The sequence below is a fragment of the Tauraco erythrolophus genome, chromosome 20, assembly GCF_009769465.1.
Source record: "Tauraco erythrolophus isolate bTauEry1 chromosome 20, bTauEry1.pri, whole genome shotgun sequence".
Lineage (NCBI taxonomy): Eukaryota > Metazoa > Chordata > Aves > Musophagiformes > Musophagidae > Tauraco > Tauraco erythrolophus.
In genome coordinates this window covers 9819942-9832041 of record NC_141484.1, presented here as the reverse complement: position 1 = coordinate 9832041, position 12100 = coordinate 9819942, and the positions used below count along the sequence as shown (strand labels likewise).

The 12100-nt window shown below is 42.9% G+C and overlaps 1 protein-coding gene across 1 annotated transcript in view; it reads right to left on the bottom strand.

Annotated features, from left to right (window-relative positions):
* LOC147527366 (uncharacterized) overlaps nt 1-12100 on the bottom strand; it is a 162685-nt gene that overhangs the window by 31088 nt on the left and 119497 nt on the right. The window lies entirely within an intron of this gene.

Here is a 12100-nt window from a genome sequence, read left to right as displayed (position 1 = left end):
TAGCCACAGCAGGTAACTGTATGAAAGCCAAATTGATCCACAAACTGGACTTCCATTTGCCCTTGACCTTTACCTTTCAAATCAAAGACAAAAATCCAATACTAATGACAAGATTCTAAGTATCTGCAATGCAAATGGACCTTAAAAACTATGCAAGGGTGCAACGCTGAGAATTCTTTTTTATTCTACTGAGAATAAAAAAAATTGCACCTTAATACTCTTTTGTTACAGTGGTTGTTACTGGTGGTTTTTAAGTTTAAAGCTTGATGTAAAGAAGCTATATTATAATCTTCATAATTTTATTTTGAGGTAGTGTATCTCCTCTGATACCACATCCTTGCAGAAACTGTGGTTCGTGCTCCCAAGGGTCCCAAATTGAATAAACATTTTGCTTACAGAGATCCAAACAGAGCAAACAAAAGCAAAAAGAAGACTCCCTGCCTGGGTGTTCGCGCAAATGTATTTTCATCATATCCTTAGTGGAAGAAGACAAACTTATCCTGAAATAACAAAAGCTGTTTTAACTGTTTTGTAGATTATTATTAACTAGGTTAAATTTGCAAACAGCTATGCATCATACCAACTGTGCTCCCTTCTTTCTTCAGCTTCTCTCCAAGTTGTTGGTTATGAAGGTGGAGATCGGCCAGTTGTGCTCCAAGCTTTGCTGAATGTCTAAGAAACAAAAGTACTCTTAGCAACACTGACACATGAATGAATCCGGTTCCTGATATTCCAGGAGTTCATAGAATCACAGAACGGTTTGGGTTGGAAGGGATCTCAAGGACCATCTAGTTCCAATCCCCCTGCCATGGGCAGGGACACCTTCCACTACACCAGGTTGCTCAAAGCCTGCTCCAACCTGGCCTTGAACACTGCCAGGGATGGGGCATCTACAAAGAGTTACTTGTAAAGATTTATCAAGCAAGTAGAAGAAGTTCTGCAACTCTAACAAAGTATGTGTTCAAAATATTTTGAAAATAAACACCTCCTCCTCCTAGAAAGATTACATATTAACATAGAAAAAAAAAGTATGTACATGGTTGTTTCTGATAACACTTAAAAGTGAAAGTGAGTTAGGAATCATAAATTTAATAACAATGAGAAACCATCAAGTACAATTTCTGTGTGATATCACTTCTATAACAACTTTCAGTAAGATATCTGTAAGAAAAGCATGCAAACATGTTATGGGTTTTGGGTGGTGTTTTTTTGGGGGGAAATAGACCCAAACAAGACTCATCCTCCTCTTTATATCTGTCTCTGGCTTCTCTAAATGGCCTAGAAGATGGAAGAGTCAGGTGGGCCTTACTTATTTACCTATTTTAAATAAAAGTTTATCCTCTACACAGTTCAGAAAAGCCTGGCAGTAATTACAAACAACTCTTAGAGCTAATTGCCTCCCATTTTAACAACAGAACCGTCTTTGACCTCTCACATTCTGTCATTTAAGGCAAAGTTATTTCTTTGTTTTGTTCCCTTAACAGAGATTGTAGCTATCCCCTGAAATTTGCACGGCAAAGGTTGCATTTGCACACTTTTCATCTCAATCAGCTGAAACACAACAGGATTTGTGCTCTTTCTCTTGGAGGTCACTGAGGGTTCTTCATGAATTAGATGAACTCTTTGGATGAGGACGATGAGTGATAAAACTTTCAGATGGCTGCAGAAATTGTGAGATTGGGATGAGGAATTGGTCATGCCCACCTCCCTAATGGCATCAGACAGAAGCATTCATCATATTTTAATTTACTCAAGTGTTTGCAACCGAGAAGGGCCAAAAGTTGGAAACTATCAAAATCAAGGTTGTAAAAATATTGAAATAGGGATTCATTCATCTGAGGAAGGGCCTCTGCATAGTCATGACAATATTAAACACTGGTTCTTATACCAAAGGCAAATACACAGAAGAGGTTTTCGGGCAGGTTACTTTCCTCACTGTGGAAAAAAAAAAAAATCACTAATTACCTACAAAAACACCCCCAATCAAACAAAAAACCTAAACAAACTCAAAACTAAACAAAACCCACACTCACTTCTTGATGTATGATCGATTTGCTAGGTGAAGCATTATGAAGTATTTTATACAGTTCTCTGCTCATAACTTCCCAAATGTATTTTGAGTTGCTTTAAAAAAAAATTAAAACGAGTTTCCTCTCTGAAAACAAGTGACTCAATCGTCATACTAGTCAAAATTTCTGGTTAAAGGATGCAAATACTGTGTTTCACCTGTTTAAGCCTCTCATTTCCAAATGTTCCATCACAAACAGAGTACTGCCTCCAGGCACATCTATAACTTTGATGGGTTTAGGCACTTTTATTGTCTGCGTTTTCAAGATGGCTTCCAAACTTGCCATTTCTCCCTCAAACATTCTTCTGGCCTGCCAAATATTAAAGGAAAGCATTAGTCTCTACAAACATCAGTCCCAGGTAAACAAAGCTCTTTCACAAAACCAATCAACGCTGTAAATATTAAATAAAAAGCCTGGACCAAGCGGCTACTGCGTGTACAAGATAGTTCCAAACTACCAGTCTAGACAGTCATTTTACAACTACAGAAATTTCACTTCATAAACTGACTCCATGGAAGTGACTTAGGTTCCAGCATTCTCTGGAATGTAAAAATAACTTAGAAAGTCTGTTTACAATTGAAGACCAGCTAACTGCATACATATAAAAAGTAAGCAACATTTTATTATTGGATTATGCAGCAAAAAAATTACCTAGAAAAATATGAACAATATACATCATCAGTTGAGAGGCTAGAATCGTGCTGACGTTCACAGTCTTCATGACTTCCCTGACACAAACTGCTTAGTAATATAACCAATCTTCAAAACAGTCTGATTTGTAGTCACAGAATGGTATTCCCTGGCCTATTTTTTTTACCTCAGGGGAGGGGGGGAGAGCATCAATGACAGCACTCAAACTTCCTTTACCACACATGCACACAGAAGCCCTTAGAACTCAAGCCACTACCAAATTCATTTGCTTTAAAGACATTTTGAATTTAGGACCTGTTCATAGAATCATAGAATTGTCCGGTTGGAAGAGACCCTCAAGATCATCGAGTCCAACCGTTCACCCCGCACTGGTGAGTCAGGCAGAGGTTGCAGAAAAAGGGTACATGGGAAATCTACACCATCTGCTAAAAGCAAGGAAATATAATGAATATAAATAGAAACAGAATGCTAGCCCTTTACTACTGTAAATGAAACACAGTCAAAGGATCATTTGCAACAGACATTGATTAAAAAGTCCAAAGTTTATAGAAGATCAAAAATTAAGAACTGATGAATTCCTGAGCCATGAGATAACCTCTGTTCAGAGGAAATCAGTAAATACTGTATTTCTGTCTAAACCATCATACTACATTAAAGCAAGCTGTTAATAGAGTAAAATCCATGGTCTTTTCTAAAGAACTTGTTTTTTCAAACAAACTGCTGATATACACCCACTGCTGCACACGCAGCACAGCATTATAATAGTTTTGCAAAGTTTGCTTTAATCAGCAGTCAGAATCCACATACAGGCAAAAGCATAGAAAATAAAATGATTACTGAACAGAAAATCTATCTAGATCTTTTCTTCCAAGCCCTATCTTGTAGCTAGCTGGACAGTAAACCTAAATGCACAATGAACAAAGGCCTAAGTGGAAGGGCTACATTCTATCAGTTCAAACTGTTTTCCATCTAATGCCTTTCTGTATTTTCCCACGTCACCACCTCAGTGCGTCCATCCAGCTCTCTGACATGATCAGAAAACTTAGACAAATTTGTGATATATGCTTTGATTTGCACACATGCTTTCAAAAACTTTTTTTTTTTTGCTATTAAAGGCAAATACAAGCTCTGACTTTCGTTCCTCCAGTGAAGCTATTCATTTAACAGACACAAGAGCAGAGTACCTTTAAAGTCAATTCCACCTGACCCCTGCTTTTGCAAATAAGGATGCCCTACAGGTTTGCTGCACTGTACTTATCTCTGTCAACTGCAGATACCCGCCTTCTGCAGCAGCTGGTGCCCGGTATCAAAAGGACAAAGCAGAAAATCTTGAAAAATTGTGGAACAATACCATTTACCGAGAAAAGCTCCTTCTTACGTGCATTTACTGGTTTCGTTAGAACAACGAAAAACGCACACCCTCAGTTGATAGTGTTCTACCTCCCAGGCTGCTCCAGACACCTTCACAGCCTGTGCAGCCACAGGGACAGCACCGCTACCCGAGCCACAGCTGACAGCAGCACACCCCTGCGCTGCCTGCCCTGGACAATTAACACCGACACCGCAACACAAACGCTGCTTCCCACCCAGTGCCTGCCCTCACCGCGGCCCTCCCGCCCCCGGCCACCCCCACCACAAACCAGGCCCCAGACGCCCAGCAGCCGCCGCCCAGCCCCTCACAGGGGAAGGTGCCGAACGAAGCCAACCGCTAACCGCAGCGGCGGGGCACCTCCCGGAGAAACGTTACCGCCTGAGGCCAGCCCGCAAACCTCCCTCCAGCAAGAGGAGGCTGGGGCCGGGGCAGGCTAAGGCCAGCCCGCCGGTCATCTCCTCAGCGCGCCCGCCCTCACAGCCGCCTCCCCGCCGCCGGGCCCGCCACACGCACACGCCGCCCTCAACGCCTGCCCCCACACACACCTCCGCCTTGGAGTTGCTCTTCACGAACACCCGGCCGCGGTCCGTGTCATAACTCTGGCCCTGGCTGATGCAGCCGCCCCCCAAGTGCCCCGTGGGCCGCAGCAGCGCAGTGCCCAGCTCCCGCCTCAGCGCCTCCTCCATGCTGCCTGCCGGGGCCGCGGCCGCACTGCGCCTGCGCCGTGCCGCTAGGGGCAGGCGGGATGGCGGCGGCTGAAGTGGAGAGACAGGCGCTCTTGTGGGTACGGCGGTAGGGACTGACTGTGGGCGAGGGCTTGTTTGTAGGCGCTGGGGAGGGACCCGCTGATTCCCGGCGGGGGCGGGGGGAGAAGCGTAAAATGGCTTCTGAGAGCCAGAGGAGGAGGAGCGGGGTGCTGGGCTGCCGCGGCCCGGCCGCAGGGCCTCGGGGAGGCCGAGCGGTTGCGGCTGCGGGAGAGCCCCTCGGCCCGATGGGTCGGGCAGGGTGCTGAATAACGCCGACCAAAGTCCCAGCTCGCCTGGAACGTGTTTTGTACTGCAGAGAGCCTGTAAATGTGTTTTTGTTGGAACTTATTTCTCTTGGGCGCGAGGTGAATTCTTCCTGCTATGGATTCAGAGGATGCTCGTGTCAGGGAAAAGATCACAGAATCACAGAATGTCAGGGATGGGAAGGGACCTCAAAGGATCATCTAGTCCCATCCCCCTGCCGTTGCAGGACCACCTAGATCAGATCACACAAGAACATGTCCAGGCGGGTTTTGAACATCTCCAGAGAAGGAGACTCCAGAACCTCTCTGGGCAGCCTGTTCCAGTGCTCTGTTACCCTTACTGGGAAGAAGTTCTTCCTCATGTTTAAGCGGAACCTCCTGTGTTCCAGCTTATATCCATTTCCCCTTGTCCTGTCATTGGATGCCACTGAGAAAAGCCTGGCTCCATCCTCATGACAGTCTTAAAAGATGTTGTAGTAGAGCAATATATATGACAAAGACAATAGATAGTAATTTTTAAATGCTTGGATTTAATATGCTTTCTGGCCGTCATAAAGGTACATACTCATATTCATTTTGTTCTTCAACAATAGCAAGAACAGCTTGCTATTATTGGGTACTGGCCAGTGTAGCTCTGAAGTAAATTAATATGTTCTTTCCCATTAGAATTTGTTATTTATTTAGCAAGTAACTTCTTATTTAACGTACAAATTTCAAGTGTAGAAGCTGGAAGAGTTCCTACGGGTCTTTTATTTGTTTCTGTGTTAGCGCAAGATTGCATACTTTCATTTTCTGCTATTTTCTTACATGTCTATGTTCTCCCTGGTCACAATCACTAATTCATCTTTAGTTATCCCTGACTATTTAGTTATTCCTTTAGTTATTCACTAGACTCATTTGTCTTGCTTGAGGTTTTTAAGAGTACTGCTATGCTGCCTGAATGATTTAGACACCTATGGATATGCATCTGTTTCTATGTAGTAGTTTAGGGAAGCAACAGTTAAGATTAATTTGGGGTTATTGATGTGTACTTTCAAATTTTAAACTTGAGTTTTCCTTTGGAAGATTTCTTTTCAGGGTTAGTGCAGGAGGATTACAGCTCAGTCCTCTAATGGTTTCTGTGCAGAAGCAAAATAGCAAATGTTGAGAGGACTGAAGTTCTTTATTTCCAGAAGTCTGTGTACCTTTCCTTTTCAAGAGTTCCCATACAACTTTCATCTGTTTTTTTTTTTTTTTTTAATAATCTGGACTTTCTTCATATAGAAACTGATATTTTGAATTGGCAGGATTTCTAGATCTACAGTAGTCCAGGCAGACTTACCATGAATATTCTTGCTAGGTTCTGTGTATCTGGCTATTTCTGCAGAGCCTGGACACATTGTCAGTGTGCTGTGTTTGCACCAAATCCAAAACTTGTGAGATATATTATTGCTGCACAGTCAGTGCAGTGTGTGTGTGCACACAATGTATTTGCTTTTGTTGAAAGCACTTGATACGCAAACATACTGTCAGGAGCAATTGAGTTACACGTTTTGTGCACAAGGAGTTTGACATCTTAAATTTGTCAGATTTAGTGCGTGTACCAAAACTATTCATGTGGCAGATTTATAACAGAGTCAGTGCTTTTTAGAAGCCCTCATTCATTGTCAGTCTCAGAAATCCTAAACTGACCCAGTAGCTGCATCTTGGGCTTTTAGGCACTCCAGATATGCCATGAGCATGCTACATGTTGCTTGCAGAAGGTTGGTTGAATGGTATGTGTAATCTTGCCCTTTTGTGCAGCAGAGCAGGGATTTGACTTAACAGTGTTGGCTGTAGAGGGCGTTTTAATTTGTGGATGTGACAGTGATAGCTTAAAACCCAAGAACCTGTGGTTTACTGAGAACCAGGGGTAAATTACTACCACAAGAGTATGGAAACACAAAATATGTTTTTGTATGCTGGAATCTGTTTTCTGCCATGTATTGGTGCTTCTGACTCTTTGTGTAAAACCCGTGTTGCAATGGTTGGATTCAGATGCCTACAATGGTTGATGAAGAAAGATTGAGATTATGCTGAGGGAGACTTTACTTCTCCATTTGGAGTCTAGGAATCATCAGCAGGTGGTATGGAAAATAATGCTGTGAGTGTTCTTGGAACCTTCTTTCTTATTCAGAGGGCAAAGGAATAGTGTCCAGTCTGTGATCAAGGAGACTTGCTTTCTTGTTTTGTACTTTTTAAAGAACTGTGAGAGTAGAAAGAATTCAAAACCCGCATTTTTCTTAAATGAGACTTCTGCAGCTCTTGGGAAATTCCTGTTGTGTCTGATTTTTTTTTTTTTTTAATTTTTTTGACGAAGCAATTAGAAACTGATCAGAATTTGTTAATAGAGTTGAAACAGGAAAAAATGTATGCTTCAGTCTTCAAATACTAAGTTGTAGTAAAATATGCCATACTGTCAGTAAAAACGTTTTTCATGCTGCACTCAAGAACAGCATAAAGAGTGCTGTAGGAGTAGCGAGTAGTTGCCCTTAATTCTGTAGAATTTAATTGGATTGTACTTCTTTCTGATTGCATCTGATCAGATAGGATTTAACAGAAGTTTGGCCAAAATTGTAATGTCAAGCTTATTAATTACATGCTGAACATAATCTGAAGGAGGAACTGTCAGCTTGCTTTCCACAGGAGAGGTTAAGTGTTCTGGAAGAAACTCCTCAAGACCCATAAGGGATTGCATTCCTAAAGATGCTACAGAGCATCTGTTAGCAGGAGGCATGGGCTCCCGACTCCTGCGGACGTGAGAGCCAGGATTTGAGAGCTGCTGCTTCACAGATACCCTTTTCAGTGCAAGTTCCAGCTCCAAGCCCTCACAAAGCCTGCTGCATGCCATCTTTGTCCTGTGTTGGGCCCCAGGTGTACTTGCAGAGGGCTACAAAGAAAAGCTTAACCATATAGAATCATGGAATGGTTTGGGTTGGAAGGGATTTTCAAGATCATCCAGTTCCAACCCCCCTGCCATGGGCAGGGACACCCTCCACTACACCAGGTTACTCAAAGCCTCATCCAACCTGGCCTTGAACACTTCCAGGGATGGGGCAGACACAGCTTCTCTGGGCAACCTGTTCCAGTGCCTCACCACCCTCAGAGGGAAGAATTTCTTCCTTAGATCTCATCTAAATCTGCCCTCTTTCAGTTTAACGCCATTGCCTCTTGTCCTACTATACTGGCATTGTTCAAGCAGCGCAGGTCTTGCCTGCTGTGCGAAGGCAGTGTATGCCACAAAAGGCCATGTGGCAGTGTGGGTTGACTTTGTGATATCCTTTCTTCCCTGCCTCCACTCTTTCCCCCCATGGACCATTTATTCCTGTTTGAGTTCCTAACAAAGCTTTCAGTATGCTGTTGGAACCACCCCCTTTCCTCTGCCCTGGGGTTCCCCAGCAGTACTTACCTCGTTCTGATGCACGCTGTCTTGCCTGCGAGATCCACAGTGGTTCACTTTCTGTTTAAAATAGTGTTTCTTTCTGTGGAGGAGAAGACAACTGGCATGCTGAGCTGCAAATTGTTTGGTGAGTCATCGGTTAATACACACATCCTGAATAAAACACCACTGCAGCTGCTAATTTCTATTTACTGCTTGACACTGCATCCAAGAGGAGAAAAGGTAATTGGTATGTGTGGCCTTTTATTGCTCGCTTTATATATATAAATGGAAAATATGCATTAGGGCTTTTGAGGCTCCAAGCCTCTATTTGTGTGAGTTTGAGAAATGTGCTGTGGGCTCTCTGTCTTTTTTTCCTCTCCCACATCCAGAGATAGGCCGAGAGGGTGGATCAGGAAGGATGAAGGACTTTCCATTATGGAAAGAGATGATTTATATGACACTCATCGAGATTCGGTGTTAGTGATTGTTTTTCCTCTCTCTTGTGTTAAACATAATTTGCCCTAAGAGAGAGAAACAGATTTTTAACAAAATTCTTCTGGTCAGCTGTATAAGCAGATAAATGGAAATGGAGTGAGAATTTCCATTATCAAAGTAACGACTGAGATAGACCTTAGGAGCAGAATTTGTCCATTATTCTGATTATGAAGAGACCCTGGGATCAGAGTCATGGATGTGTCTGTTTATTTGCAGAGTTAATGCCTTCATGAGTTAGTTTTCACCAGTTTCTGTAGTGATTTCAGGGGCATGCTTTGGGGCAGAATCTGAGTGAAAGTGTGACCAAAGCCAGAGGACTTGTTCTTGCTTGTTGCAGAAACAGAAATCAGAGAACTTTTTTCCAGAGTTTACTGGTTTGGCTTTATCTTCCTCTCTTTTTGATACAGACTATGCCAAATTGCCAGTGGGTTTTGTTGTTCACAAATTTCTGCCCATCAACAAGAAGTTCAGGGAGAATGTTCTTTTTTTTTTTTTTGCTTATTTTAGTAGTAATGAATAAGAAATCGTGCTCTTTGTGAGGGTGAAAAAGTGGTTTCCATAAATATAGCTATTTAAGAGTCTTTTTTTTTATCCCGATCAAGAGAAAATTATTATTATTTGCAGTTCTGACTTTTGTTTAGCCTAGTTCTCTATGGCACAGTAAAAGTACATGTAATTATTTCTCCTTTCAGCTGGCCCTAACCAAGTTGTCTTCATACTTGAAAGTGGGTTAGCAAATGCATTTTCGTTTATATTATTCAGGCAGGTGATGGGTTAAAGATTTGTGGGCATCTTCTACCTCACTAGTTCCTGTAGAAAGTATAACCATGAGCTGCCCTCAAAATAAACCTGGGCTTGGCACAGATCTGTGTTCTAAACATGATTACATGCGAATGTCAGATAGGTGGAAATACTTGGGAAAATGGAGACATTCCAGAATTCTGCTATTTATGGAATCAAAACAGACATTTGAAAAGTATTTGTTCTTCATTTTTGACAACTGAAAAACTTCATATTTTTTTAATTTAAAGTGCAAATGACCTTTAATTGCCAAGTTCATTGTTAAGAAAGTGCTTGGGTTTTTTCTCCACTCTTCCTTTTGAACTTGGGGGAAAAATCAAGCACATAAAATTTCAGTAGAGCAAGGTACAATGCTTAGTTTGTACTTTAGCATTTTTCTTACAGCATCTCAAAGCACTCCACTGAAATTTGCGGTTAAAATCGCATGACACTCCTTTGTAATAGATGCAGCAAACAGCTTCGATGGGTCTGGAAAGCTGAGGCAGAGAGAACTTGAGTAAGTTGGCCTGGTAAAGGAAGCCTGTGTCAGAACTGGGATTAGAGCGCTGATTTCCTGGTGCCCAGGGCTGTACTCCAGCTGTCTAGAAGTTGCTTCCACAGGAAAAGTACAAATGACTACTACAACTGCATTCAGCCTATCTCGAATTAAAACTGAAACAGAAGCCTGCCAGGTGACGCATCAGAAACAGAGCACGTCTCTATCTCTGTAGCCCTTCTGCACTTAAAACACTGGAGCCTGTGAAACTGTGCTTTATTGCTGCAAATTTCTCTTCCCCACCTCCAACAGAACTTCGACTCCATGAAGTGATGACTGGATTATGAAAAGGTGCCACTGTTGGCTGCGTGAGTATGCTAGAGGGAGAATTGTCTGTCCGACACTGGGAATGTGGTGCTTTGATGTCCATGGGTGGATGCTACAGGACACTTTGTACTCCTCTGTTTCCACCAGATTAAAATTGCCAAGGAATGATACGATGATGTTCATGAGTTCACATCTTTCTTTGCAATCCTGAAATAAAAATAAGCATGTCATGGCTTTTTTTTCTTTTTTGAGAGACCAGTAAACTGACCTTGCCTCATACCCATACAAACAGACTTTATTAGTCAAGGACGACTTTGATTTTCTTAAGGTACAGACATATCTCTTTTAATTTAGGGCTTATGTTTGGCTGCAGATAATGCAGAGTAAGTCCTATGTGTGTGATGTATTCATTTCCTCTGAATTCCATGTGCTTTGGGCAAAGTGTGTGTATGGGATGGAGTCCAGTAAAACAAGAACATACAGACCTTTCATGAAGTTGTAATTTTTTTATATGGAGTGATACTTTGTGCATATAGTGCTATTTTTACCGTTTGTTTCTGTCTGGTTTTGTACACAAGTATTTTTATACCAGTTTGACGGTACTAAATTTCATGTTTGGGAATTACTCAGGGTTAACAAGATTGTCTTAAAGATTTTTTTTGTAGTTATATTTGCTGGCAGATATGCCACAGGAAGATGACAAGAAGGTCATAAAGGGCCTAGTGTAGGGCTTAGGCAGTGAACAGGCATTAGGATAAGGTTTAAGAAATGAGATTTTCCTGCAAGTCTTTGTTCATTCGCTTGCAGTTTTTGTCACTGGCCCAGCACCTGGGGTTAGAGGTGCTGCACCGGGTTTTAGAAACCTGAAACCTGACCAATTTATTGCAGTGGCGTGTGAAGAGGGAGCATGTGCACCAAAGGTGAGCCCTTTCCCTCAGCTCCCTGCGTGCTGCATTTTAGTGTGTTTTGCAGTCTTGATAAGGGTCGGCGTTAGGGTTTACATGCTTATGGGACCAGTAGGAAATGTCAGGCTTTCTGACATCTCAGCCGAGTCCCATCCCCATTCCGTACAGATACACAGTGCTGTTGGATAGCGAGAGGGCAGAGCACCTGACACTGCTGTGGATACGACGAAGAACATAACGTTATCTTCTGCAGCTATGAATATCCTAAAAGCAAGACTGAGGTGTGCAGTGCGTGACCTCCAAGACCCGTAGCTATGTCTGAGACTTCCCTTCTGCAGGACGGTGGTGTGGTTCCCGGTTTGGGGCTGGTACCAGGTCCGGGAAGCGTTCCTTGTCCAGAAACTGCTATTGCTTCGGACAGGTTTCTGCCCACCGTTTCTCCACCACCCTCCCTGAGTTCTGGGAATATCCGCCTGCCCGCACAGGCTGTAGTTACTGCAGACCCGGGGCAGGAGCTGCGGCTGCCGCGGGTCCGTGCGGCTCCGTGTTGGCAGGGCCGGGGCTCGAACCGGGGGCTCGGTGCGCCGCTCCCGGCC